This window comes from Grammomys surdaster, unplaced genomic scaffold, assembly GCF_004785775.1.
Source record: "Grammomys surdaster isolate TR1022 unplaced genomic scaffold, NIH_TR_1.0 126398, whole genome shotgun sequence".
In the NCBI taxonomy this organism is placed as follows: domain Eukaryota; kingdom Metazoa; phylum Chordata; class Mammalia; order Rodentia; family Muridae; genus Grammomys; species Grammomys surdaster.
The window spans coordinates 2,911,330-2,923,455 of NW_021621192.1; the positions used below are offsets into that span (position 1 = coordinate 2,911,330).

Genomic DNA, 12,126 nt, shown 5'->3' on the forward strand with positions numbered 1-12,126 from the left:
TTTTTTATAGCATGTTTTACAAGGGGAGGGGGTAAGAGGGTCCAGGTGGTGGAAAAGTACAAAATCTTCTTGGCTTGTGCCTTGAAACATGTCATGGTCTATATGGTACACTGCCTTGAATTATGATCTACCTGCTGTTCTTCAGAAGATATGGTACACTGCTTGAGTTATGGTCTCCCTGCTATTCTTAAGAAGACATGGTACTCTGCTTTGAGTCTATCTGCAGTTGCTAAGCAGGATCTTGCAGTTGCCAAGCTTCAGAGGACATTGTGCAGGTGGGGAAAGGTAGGGGGTGAGGGTAAGGGCGAGGGTCCTGGCTTCTGGCATCTCCCCCTTCTCTGTTTAGTTAGAGAAGGCGTCTTATGTTCAATCCCAACTATGTGAGTTTTGAATTTGGATGTCTAATTATGGGGGGTCTTAGACAAGTTCACAACCCCAAAACACTGATGTGAGACGAGTCACATCGATGGTCAAAGGCTTTAGGCTGTCGACGATGAGCAACGTCGAGGGACTCTGATGTGGGTGAAAGGAGGGTGAGAGCCCTGTCTTAGGCCATGTAGGCTGCACCCACTCCCAGCACCACGCACTCCTTTTCGGCTGCATTGGGTGGGCCCCTGGGAAGTGGACCTACAATAATCCCGTCATTGGGCTAACTCACGGCCATCCTAGTCTCTTGTAAATGTTCAAGTTACCAACCATTTGTCAGTTTGGGGTGTAATATTGTCATAAAGGAAGGCTCCCCAATGTTAGCGGCCATATCAAGGGTGGCCTTGGTTTAGGAAAAAGCCAATTTTTGTTGTGGTGATCAAGAGGCCAAGCTCTCTAGCGAGAGAAATGAGGGCAAAGCCAGGCATACCAGGAACCCTTCTGGAGGGCGTGGAAGTCTAGGGGTCGACCGTAGGGGGAGGCAGGGGAGCTGACAGCTGTGTCAGTCTCCTGTGGAGTCACTTCTGGATCCTCTGCAATTTTCAGCTGATGGTAATGAACTTCAACTGCCTTCTTGATGGCAGCATCAACCTGGTTCCGTGGACGACAGGTCACGGGCGATGATCTCTGTCTTGCTCAATCTTGATGTCGTGCGCACATCCTCTCAATGAGGGTCCGTCCGGATGGGTCCGTGCCTCGAGCCCCACGTCTGGGTGCCACTTGACCCGACCGGCGGGTCCTGGTTATTCGTGGGGGCGAGGAGGACTGCAACCTGCTATTCTTCAGAAGATATGGTACACTGCTTGAGTTATGGTCTCCCTGCTATTCTTCAGATGATATGGTACACTGCTTTGAGTCTATCTGCAGTTGCCAAGCAGGATCTTGCAGTTGCCCAGCTTCAGGGGATCTTGTGCAGGTGGGAAAAGGTAGGGGGTGAGGGTAAGGGTGAGGCTCCTGGCTTCTGGTCCATCTGGATTAGAACTTCTAATAGCAGGCATCACGGGTGATTCAATTTTACCTGGAAAGAAAAAAGAAGGGGATTCTCAGGGAGATTTCTCTTCCCTGGATGTAAATTGTTATTCATCGTATTTATGGTTGGGCCTGGCTTTGTGAGGGTATCTATTTTTTTCATTAATATTTGTGGTAGCCGGTTAGCTGTGCCTTCTGTGGTATTGGGCAGGCATATCAGTCCTCGGCTCCATAAGGGAACTGGGACTGGGGCATTCCCTTTATGGGTATGAGGGTCCTTCCCCATATCTGTGGCAAAGTTTTGTTGGTCTTGGTGGTGCCCGAGGTCACCAACATGGTCAGCAAGAGATTTGCCATGAGCTTTCAGCTTTAGAGAGAGAAAAGTGAACAAGCATGATGGAGAGTATTTCAGGGGGACTCCTTCTGAGGGGGTACCGTTCCCCCTCTTTTGTTTTTAAAGCCAATTTTTCAGAGTTCTTGTAAAATCAGGGCAGAAGCGCCAACAGTTGCTCCTTCCACACTCAGAGAGTCATGAAGGCCTTATTTAAGGATATATAAATCTATATTAATAATCTTTTGTCAAAGGACTTTTATAGCTCCACTGACAATCAGACTATATGATATATCGATTAGAAATAGCTTTTTCTACTTTTTGTGAGATTACCTCTCTTTTGTCAATTAACTGTTGAGGAAGTTAGGGTTTACCTCTCTCTTGAGAATATTGAACAGAGATTTAAATTCTTTTGTGGAGAGCTTAAAATAGTATCTTAGCCAATTTGCATCTCCTAGAAACTTTTGAAATTAATTTAAAATAAGTAGACTCCCTTTTTTTTAAATCCTTTATCTGTGTGGGGTTTTTATTGGGTATTATACGTATTTACCTTTCAATGTTGTCTCCTTTCTCATTCTCCCCCCAAATCCCTTATCCCCTACCCCTTCCTCCTAATTTTTGTGATGGTGTGCTCCAAACATCCTCCCAGTCCCATCTCCCTGCTCTCGAATTCCAACACAGTAGGGGATCCAAACTTTTGGGGACCTTGGCCCTCCACTTTCACTGGAGTCTAACAAGGTCACCCTCAATTCCCTATACAGGTGCGTGAGTCCCTCCCTTTGTGCTCTCTGGTTGGTGGTTTAGACTTTGGGAGTTCTGGTTGAAACTTTTGATGCTCCTTCTGAAAAGGACCAACGCATTCATACTTTGGTCTTCCTTCTTCTATGTGAGTTTTATGTGGTCTATATGAAGATTCTTAGAAATTGTGAGCTTTTGGGCTAATATCCACTTATCAGTGAGTGCATACCATGTATGTTCCTTTGAGATTGGGTCATCTCACTCAAGATAATATTTTCCAGCTCCATCCATTTGTCTAGGAATTTTGTGAACTGATTGTTTTTAATAGCTGAGTAGTACTCCATTGTATAAATGTACCACATTTTCTGCATCCATTCTTCTGTTGAAGGGCATCTGGGTTCTTTCCAACTTCTGGCTATTATAAATAAGGCTGCTATGAACATGGTGGAGCATGTGTCCCTGTTGTATGTTGAATCTTCTTTTGGGTATATGCCCAGGAGTGGTATAGCTGGGTCCCCAGGTAATGCTATGTTCAATTTTCTGAGATACCGCCAGACTGCCTTCCATAGTGGTTGTACCAGTTTACAATCCCACCAACAGTGGAGGAGTGTTCCTCTTTTTCCACATCCTCGCCAACATGTACTGTCACCTGTGTTTTTGATCTTAGCCATTCTGACTGGTGTGAGGTGGAATCTCAGTGTTGTTTTCATTTGCATTTCCCTGATGACTAGGGATGCTGAACACTTCTTTAGGTGCTTCTCAACCATTCAAGCTTCCTCAGTTGAGAATTCTTTGTTCAGGTCTGTGCTCCATTTTTTAATAGGGTTCTTTGATTGTCTAGAGTCTAATTTCTTCAGTTCTTTGTATACCTTGGATATTAGCCCTTTATCAGATGTAGGGTTGGTGAATATCTTTTCCCAATCTGTTGGTTGCCGCTCTGTCCTATTGACTGTGTCCTTTGCTTTACAGAAGCTTTGCAGCTTTATGAGGTCCCATTTGTCAATTTTTGGTCTTAGAGCACAGGCCATTGGAGTTCTGTTCAGGAACTTTTTCCCTGTGCCTATGTATTCCAGGCTTTTTCCCAGTTTCTCTTCTATTAGTTTCAGTGTGGCTGGTTTTAGGTGGAGGTCCTTAATCCACTTGGAATTGAGCTTTGTACAAGGAGATAAGTATGGTTCAATTTTCATTTTTCTACATGCTGACCACCAGTTGGACCAGCACCATTTGTTGAAAATGCTATCTTTTTTCCATTCGATGGTTTTAGCCCCTTTGTCAAAGATTAAGTTACCATAGGTATGGGGGTTCATTTCTGGGTCTTCTATTCTATTCCACTGATCCTCCTGCCTGTCTCTGTTCCAATACCATGCAGTTTTTATCACTATTGCTTTGTAGTACAGCTTGAAGTCGGGGATGGTGATTCTTCCAGAAGTTCTTTTATTGCTGAGAGTAGTTTTCGCAATCCTGGGTTTTTTGTTATTCCAAATAAATTTTAAGATTGCTCTTTCTATCTCTGAGAAGAATTGAGTGGGAATTTTGATGGGGATTGCATTAAATCTGTAGATGGCTTTTGGCAAAATAGCCATTTTTACTATATTAATCCTTCCAATCCATGAGCATGGGAGATCTTTCCATCTTCTGAGATCTGCTTCGATTTCTTTCTTCAGGGGAATGAAGTTCTTGTCATACAGGTCTTTTACTTGCTTGGTTAGGTTCACACCAAGGTATTTTATATTATCTGTGACTATTTTGAAGGGTGTCATTTCCATAATTTCTTTCTCAGCCAGTTTATCTTTTGAGTAGAGGAAGGCTACTGATTTGCTTGAGTTAATTTTATATCCAGCCACTTTGCTAAAGTTGTTTATCAGGTTTAGGAGTTCTCTGGTGGAAGTTTTGGGGTCACTTAAGTATACTATCATATCATCTGCAAATAGTGAGATTTTGACTTCTTCCTTTCCAATTTGTATCCCTTTGACCTCCTTGTGTTGCCTAATTGCTCTGGCTAGGACTTCCAGTGCTATATTAAATAAGTAGGGGGAGAGTGGGCAGCCTTGCCTAGTCCCTGATTTTAGTGGGATTGCTTCAAGTTTCTCTCCATTTAGTTTAATGCTGGCTACTGGTTTGCTGTAAATTGCTTTTACTATGTTTAGGTCTGGACCTTGAATTCCTGACCTTTCCAAGACTTTTATCATGAAGGGGTGTTGAATTTTGTCAAATGCTTTCTCAGCATCTAGTGAGATGATCATGTGGTTTTTTTCTTTGAGTTTGTTTATATAATGGATTACATTGATGGATTTCCGAATATTGAACCAACCCTGCATTCCTGGGATGAAGCCAACTTGATCGTGATGGATAATTGTTTTGATGTGTTCTTGAATTCGGTTCGCTAGAATTTTATTGAGTAATTTTGCATCAATGTTCATAAGGGAGATTGGCCTGAAGTTCTCTTTCTTTGTTGGGTCTTTGTGTGGCTTAGGTATGAGTGTAATTGTGGCTTCAAAGAATGAGTTGGGTAGTGTACCTTCTGTTTCTATTTTGTGGAATAGTTTGAAAAGAATTGGGATTAGGTCTTCCTTGAAGGTCTGATAGAATTCTGCACTAAAACCGTCTGGTCCCGGGCTTTTCTTTGTAGGGAGACTTTTAATGACTGCTTCTATTTCTTTTGGGGTTATGGGACTGTTTAGATGGTTTATCTGGTCCTGATTTAACATTGGCAACTGGTATTTGTCTAGGAAATTGTCCATTTCATCCAAATTTTCCAATTTTGTTGAATATAGGCTTTTGTAGTAGGATCTGATGATTTTTTTAATTTCCTCAGTTTCTGTTGTTATGTCCCCCTTTTGAGTTCTGATTTTATTAATTTGGATACTGTCTCTCTGCCCTCTGATTAGTCTAGCTAAGGGTTTATCTATCTTGTTGATTTTCTCAAAGAACCAGCTCCTGCTTTTATTGATTCTTTGGATAGTTCTTTTTGTTTCAATTTGGTTGATTTCAGCCCTGAGTTTAATTATTTCCTCCCTTCTACTCCTCTTGGGTGTATTAGCTTCTTTTTGTTCTAGGTCTTTCAGGTTCTCTGTCAAGCTGTTAGTGTATGCTCCCTCCAGTTTCTTTTTGTAGGCGCTTAGAGCTATGAATTTTCCTCTTAGCACTGCTTTCATTGTATCCCATAGATTTTGGTATGATGTGTCATCATTTTCATTAAATTCTAAAAAGTTTTTAATTTCTTTCTTTATTTCTTCCCTTACCTGATTATCAAGGAGTAGGGTGTTGTTCAGTTTCCATGTAAATGTGGGCTTTCCATTCTCTTTGTCATTTTTGAAGACCAGCCTTAGACCTTGGTGATCTGATAGGATGCAGGGAATTATTTCAATTTTCTTATATCTGTTGAGGCCTGTCTTGTGCCCAATTATATGGTCTATTTTGGAGAAGGTACCATGAGGTGCTGAGAAAAAGGTATATTCTTTTGCTTTAGGGTGAAATGTTCTATAGATATCTGTTAAGTCCATTTGCTTCATAACTTCTGTTAGTTTTACTGTATCTCTATTTAGTTTCTGTTTCCATGATTTATCCATTGCTGAGAGTGGGGTGTTGAAGTCTCCCACTATTATTATGTGAGGTGCAATGTGTGTTTTGAGCTTTAGTAAGGTTTCTTTTATGAAATTCGATGCTCTTGTATTTGGCGCATAGATATTCAGAATTGAGAGTTCATGTTGGTTGACTTTTCCTTTGACAAGTATGAAATGCCCTTCCTTATCCTTTTTGATAGTTTTAAGTTGAAAGTTGATTTTATTCGATATTAGAATGGCTACTCCCACTTGTTTCTTAGTGCCATTTGCTTGAAAAATTTTTTTCCAACCTTTTACTCTAAGGTAGTGTCTGTCTTTGTCACTGAGGTGGGTTTCCTGTAAGCAGCAAAAAGCTGGGTCCTGTTTGCGTATCCAGTCCGTTAGCCTATGCCTTTTTATTGGGGAATTGAGTCCATTGATGTTAAGAGATATTAAGGAGAGGGTGTTCTTGCTTCCTGTCATTTTTGCTAATAGTGGAGACATCGTTTGTGTGGTTATCTTCTTTTGGGTTTGATGGAAAAGGATTATTTTCTTGCTCTTTCTGGGGTATGATTGCCCTCCTTGTATTGGAGCTTTCCTGCTATTATCCTTTGTAAAGCTGGATTTGTGGGAAGATACTGTGTAAATTCAGTTTTATCATGGAATATCTTAGTTTCTCCGTCTATGGTAATTGAGAGTTTTGCTGGGTAAAGTAGCTTGGGCTGACATTTATGTTCTCTTAGGGTTTGTATGATATTTGTCCAGGATCTTCTGGCTTTTATAGTATCTGGTGAGAAGTCAGGTGTAATTCTGATAGGTTTGCCTTTATATGTTATTTGGCCTTTTTCCTTTACTGCTTTTAAAATTCTGTCTTTGTTTTGTACATTTTGAGTCTTGATTATTATGTGACGGGAGGTATTTCTTTTTTGATCTAGTCTGTTTGGCGTTCTGTAGGCTTCTTGTGTGATTATGGGCATCTCATTCCTTAGGTTAGGGAAGTTTTCCTCAATAATTTTGTTGAAGATATTTACTGGCCCTTTAAGTTGGGAATCTTCACTCTCATCTATACCTATTATCCTTAGGTTTGGTCTTCTCATTGCGTCCTGGATTTCCTGGATATTTTGAGATAGCAACTTTTTGCATTTTGCATTTTCTTTGATAGTTGTGTCAATATTTTCTAAGGTATCTTCTGCACCTGAGATTCTTTCTTCTATCTCTTGTATTCTGTTGGTGATGCTTGTGTCTATGACTCCTGATTTCTTTCTTAGGTTTTCTATCTCCAGGATAGTCTCCCTTTGTGATTTCTTTATTGTTTCCACTTCCATTTTTATGTCCTAGATGGTTTTGTTCAATTCCTTCATCTGTTTGTTTGTGTTTTCTTGTAATTCTTTAAAGGATTTTTGTGTTTCTTTAAGGACTTCATCCTGTTTTCCTGTGTTCTCCTCAAGTTTTTTGATAGTGTTATTTACTTCCTTCTTGTAGTCCTCTAGCATCATCATTAGAAATGATTTTAGATCTGGTTCTTGTTTTCCTGGTGATATGGGGAGTTCAGGACTTTCTAATGTGGGAGAACTAGGTTCTGATAATGGCAAGTACCTTGGGTTGCTGGTGCTTGTGTTCTTGCGCTTGCCTTTCGCCATCTGGATCACCTTTGTGCTATCAGTGCTGTCTCTGACTGGGGCCTGTCTTTCCTATTATCTAGGTTGTGTCAGAACTGTTTGGGATGGGTTTTGCTGCTTGAGTTAGAGATGAGGCCCAAGATGTGCTCGGTGCTCAGGTGGAAACCGGAAGGGGCCGGGGCTCCGGGTCAGGAGCAGATTCCTGGATCCCAATGAGTCCCAGGGGGTCCCAGTGGGTCCCAGTTGCTCCCTGATTGGGGGCGAGCACTGCCACCTCCTAGCCTAAGAAACTGCTTGAGCTAGCTTGAGCCACGGAGAGCCCTGCTTCCTCTAGGTTCTGTGAGATTGGGTGCAGAGCTGACTCCCGGGATCTGCTCTGGCACAGACCGGAAGGAACCCACGCTCTGGGCCTGGAGTGAACTCCTGGGTCCCAGTGGGTCCTAGCCACTCCCTGTTCGGGGGCAAGCACTGCCACGTCCTAGCCCAAGACCCTGCTTGGCACAGAGGTCCTGCGAGCCCTGCTTCCTCTGGAGTCTGCGAGATTGGGTGCAGAGCTGCCTCCCGGGATCCGCGAGTGCTCGGGCCCAGACCGGATGGAGCCCGCTCCGGGCCAGGAGCGAATTCCTAGGTCCCAGTGGGTCCCTGTTGCTCCCTGTTTGGGGTGAGTGCTGCTTTTTCCTTACCTGGGATGCTGCGTGAGTTCAAGCTCCTGGGAGTCCCTGTTTTTCTTGGTTTTCTGTGGTTGGGTAGGGAGCTGCTGCCTGCGACCTGCTCTAAGCTCGGGCCCAAACCGGAAGTCCTGCAGTTAATTTTCTTTGTGTAAATTTGTAGAGTGTTTTCTTTATGATTGTCTTAAATGTCACAGTGGTACTTCATAGTGTTCAAGTCTCCTGTGTTCATACTAACTGTACCATATTTCTGATGAGCTTTCCATAGATGTAAATGTTCTCAGAGGTGTCCTTTAATCCTGGAAAAACATTCTTGGATTATATTTCTTTTGCACATTCTTTCCATACTATTTGATACTAGTTCTTTTCCAGTAATGTTTGTTTGCTCTCAGATTGGTGACTTCATTTAAATGTCTAGTTAAAAATCTTAGCTCTGAATTGAAGAACAATCCTCAAACAAACAAACAAACAAACAAAAATAACTTCATTAGAAGATCTAGCATATGAAGTAAAGGTTTTTTTTTAGATTAGTTTAACTATTGGGAGGATGATAATCACAAACTGGATTGTTAAAACCCCAAGTGCCACCTTCTTGCAGAATTTTTCTTGGCCCATTTATTTTCTTCAAAGCAAGACTTCAGTGGTCTGTCTAGAGCCAGATATCGTGGTCTACACCTCTCGCCCCAGCTCTTGGGAGGGTGGGAAAGGAAACTCTTGAGTCTGAACTACACTGGGACCCTGTCTCAAGTAAAGGAAAGAAAGAACAATGCGCAAGCTAGGCATGACTATGGGAAATGGTGGTAAGTCTGTGCTTTCCCTTGCTAGACTTCTTCCTCTGCCCAGAGAGGAGCCTATTGTGTTGACAAGAAGGACCAGGGAGAGAAAGCAGTACTGGGGTGTTTGCTAGGTTTCCAGGGTGGGAGATTAGAACTGAGCGAAAATTGGGGAGCAACGGGGAACGTGGCAACTGTAAACATCCTTGGCCCTTCTCTTCACCACTTCCAGCACTGGCCTTCAGTCTGTCAGGTGAGTCTGGCTCTTGTTAGTTTCCATCTCCACCCGGCCTGAGCCACCTTTCATTTTCTCCATCTTCCAAAATATGCTTGCAAACTTTTCACCAAAGGTGTCTTTACTGGTTTCTTGGTCTTTATAGATGCATACCTTTGAACATTTCTCATTTTGCAGTTATTTTGCCATGAGAAGCAGTCTTCAATCAAGTAATATTTGATACTTAAGAAACCAAGAAAGTGGCATAAAAGCCATCTTTACCCAGGTGTGGTGGTGCACGCTTTTATTCCTGGTACTTGAGTAGAGGCAGGAGGATCTCTGTGAGATTGAGGCCAGCCTGGTCTACATAGTCCCAAGGAAGGCTGCCAGGACTAGATAGCAAGAGCCTGCCTTTAAAAGAAAAGTCCCCGTTTATGTTTTAGTGTATACTGGATGAACATGATTCTTCAGACTACATATTGAAGATTACTATAACTATAGTTGGGACGTCATTTATGGGCTACTTAGATGTCATCCGATCGGAATGACTTCCAGGGCTGGTGAGTGACCTGGTCTAAGTTCGCTATGTTGTCTGCCATCTCTGAAGGTAGACAGCCACTGTTACAAGACAGCTGCCCAAATTTAGGAGTTTCCAATACTGTGGATTTAGGTTTGGATTTCTCCCTCAAACCATATCACTCCATAAATGTGGCTTTCTCGTACAGTGCACCGTATCACATCTAACCAAAAGTACCAAAAACAGAAGTACTCTGCATTTCCTTTAGAATGACCTTAGAGTCTGAGACCAAAGACCAGATGCAGAGACTTAAAGAAATTCCTCAAGCAAGTCAAGATCTTACTGAGTATCTGGCTGGCCTGGAACTCACTGTGTAGATTAGACTCACCTTGAGCCAGAAAGATCCACCACCAGTGCCTTCTGCCTCTTCCTCTGCCTCTGTTAAAGGCATGTTCCTCTATACCTGGCAGGAATGTGATTTGCCTGTTTGCTTTGTTTTTGTGTCTACTTGAGAGTCACAGTTACACTTATTTTCAACTCCAAAACTGAAGAGCCCATACCCTTAAATAAGTGATCTCACTTTTAGAGTTAACATAATTCATGTTTGAATTAATCAGCTTCTAAACCTAATAATGCGTAATCAGTACATTAAACCTTCTTGTAGGCCAGCGGTTCTCAACCATGAGCCTCAAGCAACTCCTTTAAGTGACCCTTTCTCAGGGGTTGCTTAAGAACATCAGAAAATGCATATTTACATTATGATTCATAACAATAGGAAAATTATAGTTATGATGTAGCAATGAAATAATTTATGTTGGTGGTCACCACAACATGAGGAACCGGATTAGAGGGCAGCAGCCTTAGAAACGTTGAGAACCACTGCTGTGGAGAAGAGGTACATAGCTAAGTAAGAAAACATAATAGGTGCCTGAGCCTGCTTCCTGAGAACTTTGATAATGGCTGACAAATGCCAGATTTGTTTTTGTTTGGGCGGTGGTCGGGGGCGGGGGGTGTTTGGTATTGTTTATGTTTTGAGGTAAGATCTCTGTGTGTGTCTGTCTATCTGTCTGTCTGTCTGTCTCTTTCTCCCTCTTTCTCCCTAGGTGATCTGGAATTACTATGTACTGTTAGGTCTCAAACCCAGGACAAATGTCACTCAGCACCTGTGGCTCCTCCCAGCACTTCTAACCCCGCCCCTACCCTAAGCCTCCCTCCTCTGCCTCTTTCCTTCTCCAGCCTCCGCCCTATATAACTCAGCCATTTAGGCTACACTGGTCTCTGGCCCATGTGGCTGTCTTGGTCAGCAGCTCCTCTCTTGCTCTCCCTCCGCCTCTCATTACCCAGTTAATCTGCCGCCACTTAATCTGCCGCCACGTTCAGGCTGGACTCTTCGCTCGCCCTGCTCGCTCCCTTGTCTCTGCAGTGCACGTCTTCTCCATACTTCAGGAGTAGTCATGGCCTCCTCCTCTTCTTTCACTTTTTCATTCAGGAATCTCCTGTCAGTCTTCCTCCCTCGGCCTCACAAGGGCCGGGATGGTAGACCTGGGCCCATTATATGTTCTAAGGGCTTGACTAAGTACAAACAGGCCTTAGCTTAGAAGGAAGCGCAGAATTCTCCCTTGTTCTGTAATTAGATGCTTATGGCCATCTGGCATCTTCTGTGACATATTAGTGGCCTTGGCCCAGTTTCTTATTGGCATGTACGAACATTAAATTGACATTAATCTACATCCACAAGACAGCTTAACTTTCTAAGTAAGTGAGACAGTATCTTTATTTTCTTAAGCTGCGAGGCAATTAGTCTTTACAGGTTTTTTTTTTTGTTGTTGTTTTTTAAACTGTAAAGAAGCTAAAGATTAATGACCGCCATGTTATTTTAATCTCAACCCTTTTAAATCTACTCTACTTCCTGAAACAGTGTCTATACACTGCTGCCATTGGTCCAGTGCCTTAAGTTACAGTCATTATGTCCCTCTCTGACTTGAGGCTATAGGCATTCCTAATCTGTGCGTTCTCTTGTTGTTGTTGTTGTTGTTGTTGTTGTTGTTGTTGTTTGAGACAGGATCTCACTTTGTAGCTCTGGCTGTCCTGGAACTCACTATGTAGACCAAACTGGTCTCAAACGCACAGAGGGCCTCTGCTTCTGCTTCTAGTGCTGAGATCAAAGGTGTCCGCCACCATGAACAGCTTCAATCTGCTCTTTTTCTTAGAAAGCTTCATCTGTGATCATTTTGAGCAGAGAAGTAGAGACATCGTTGCTCTAGCTGGTGGCTGACTGTTTAAACAGATATTCTCTACTTGGAATAAATCTAACTTTCAACTTTCACTT

The 12,126-nt window shown here is 42.6% G+C and overlaps 1 protein-coding gene across 2 annotated transcripts in view; it reads left to right on the top strand.

The window, feature by feature from the left end:
• Window positions 1-12,126, top strand: part of Cmss1 (cms1 ribosomal small subunit homolog) — a 304,195-nt gene that overhangs the window by 275,150 nt on the left and 16,919 nt on the right. The gene's annotated exons all lie outside the window — the stretch shown is intronic.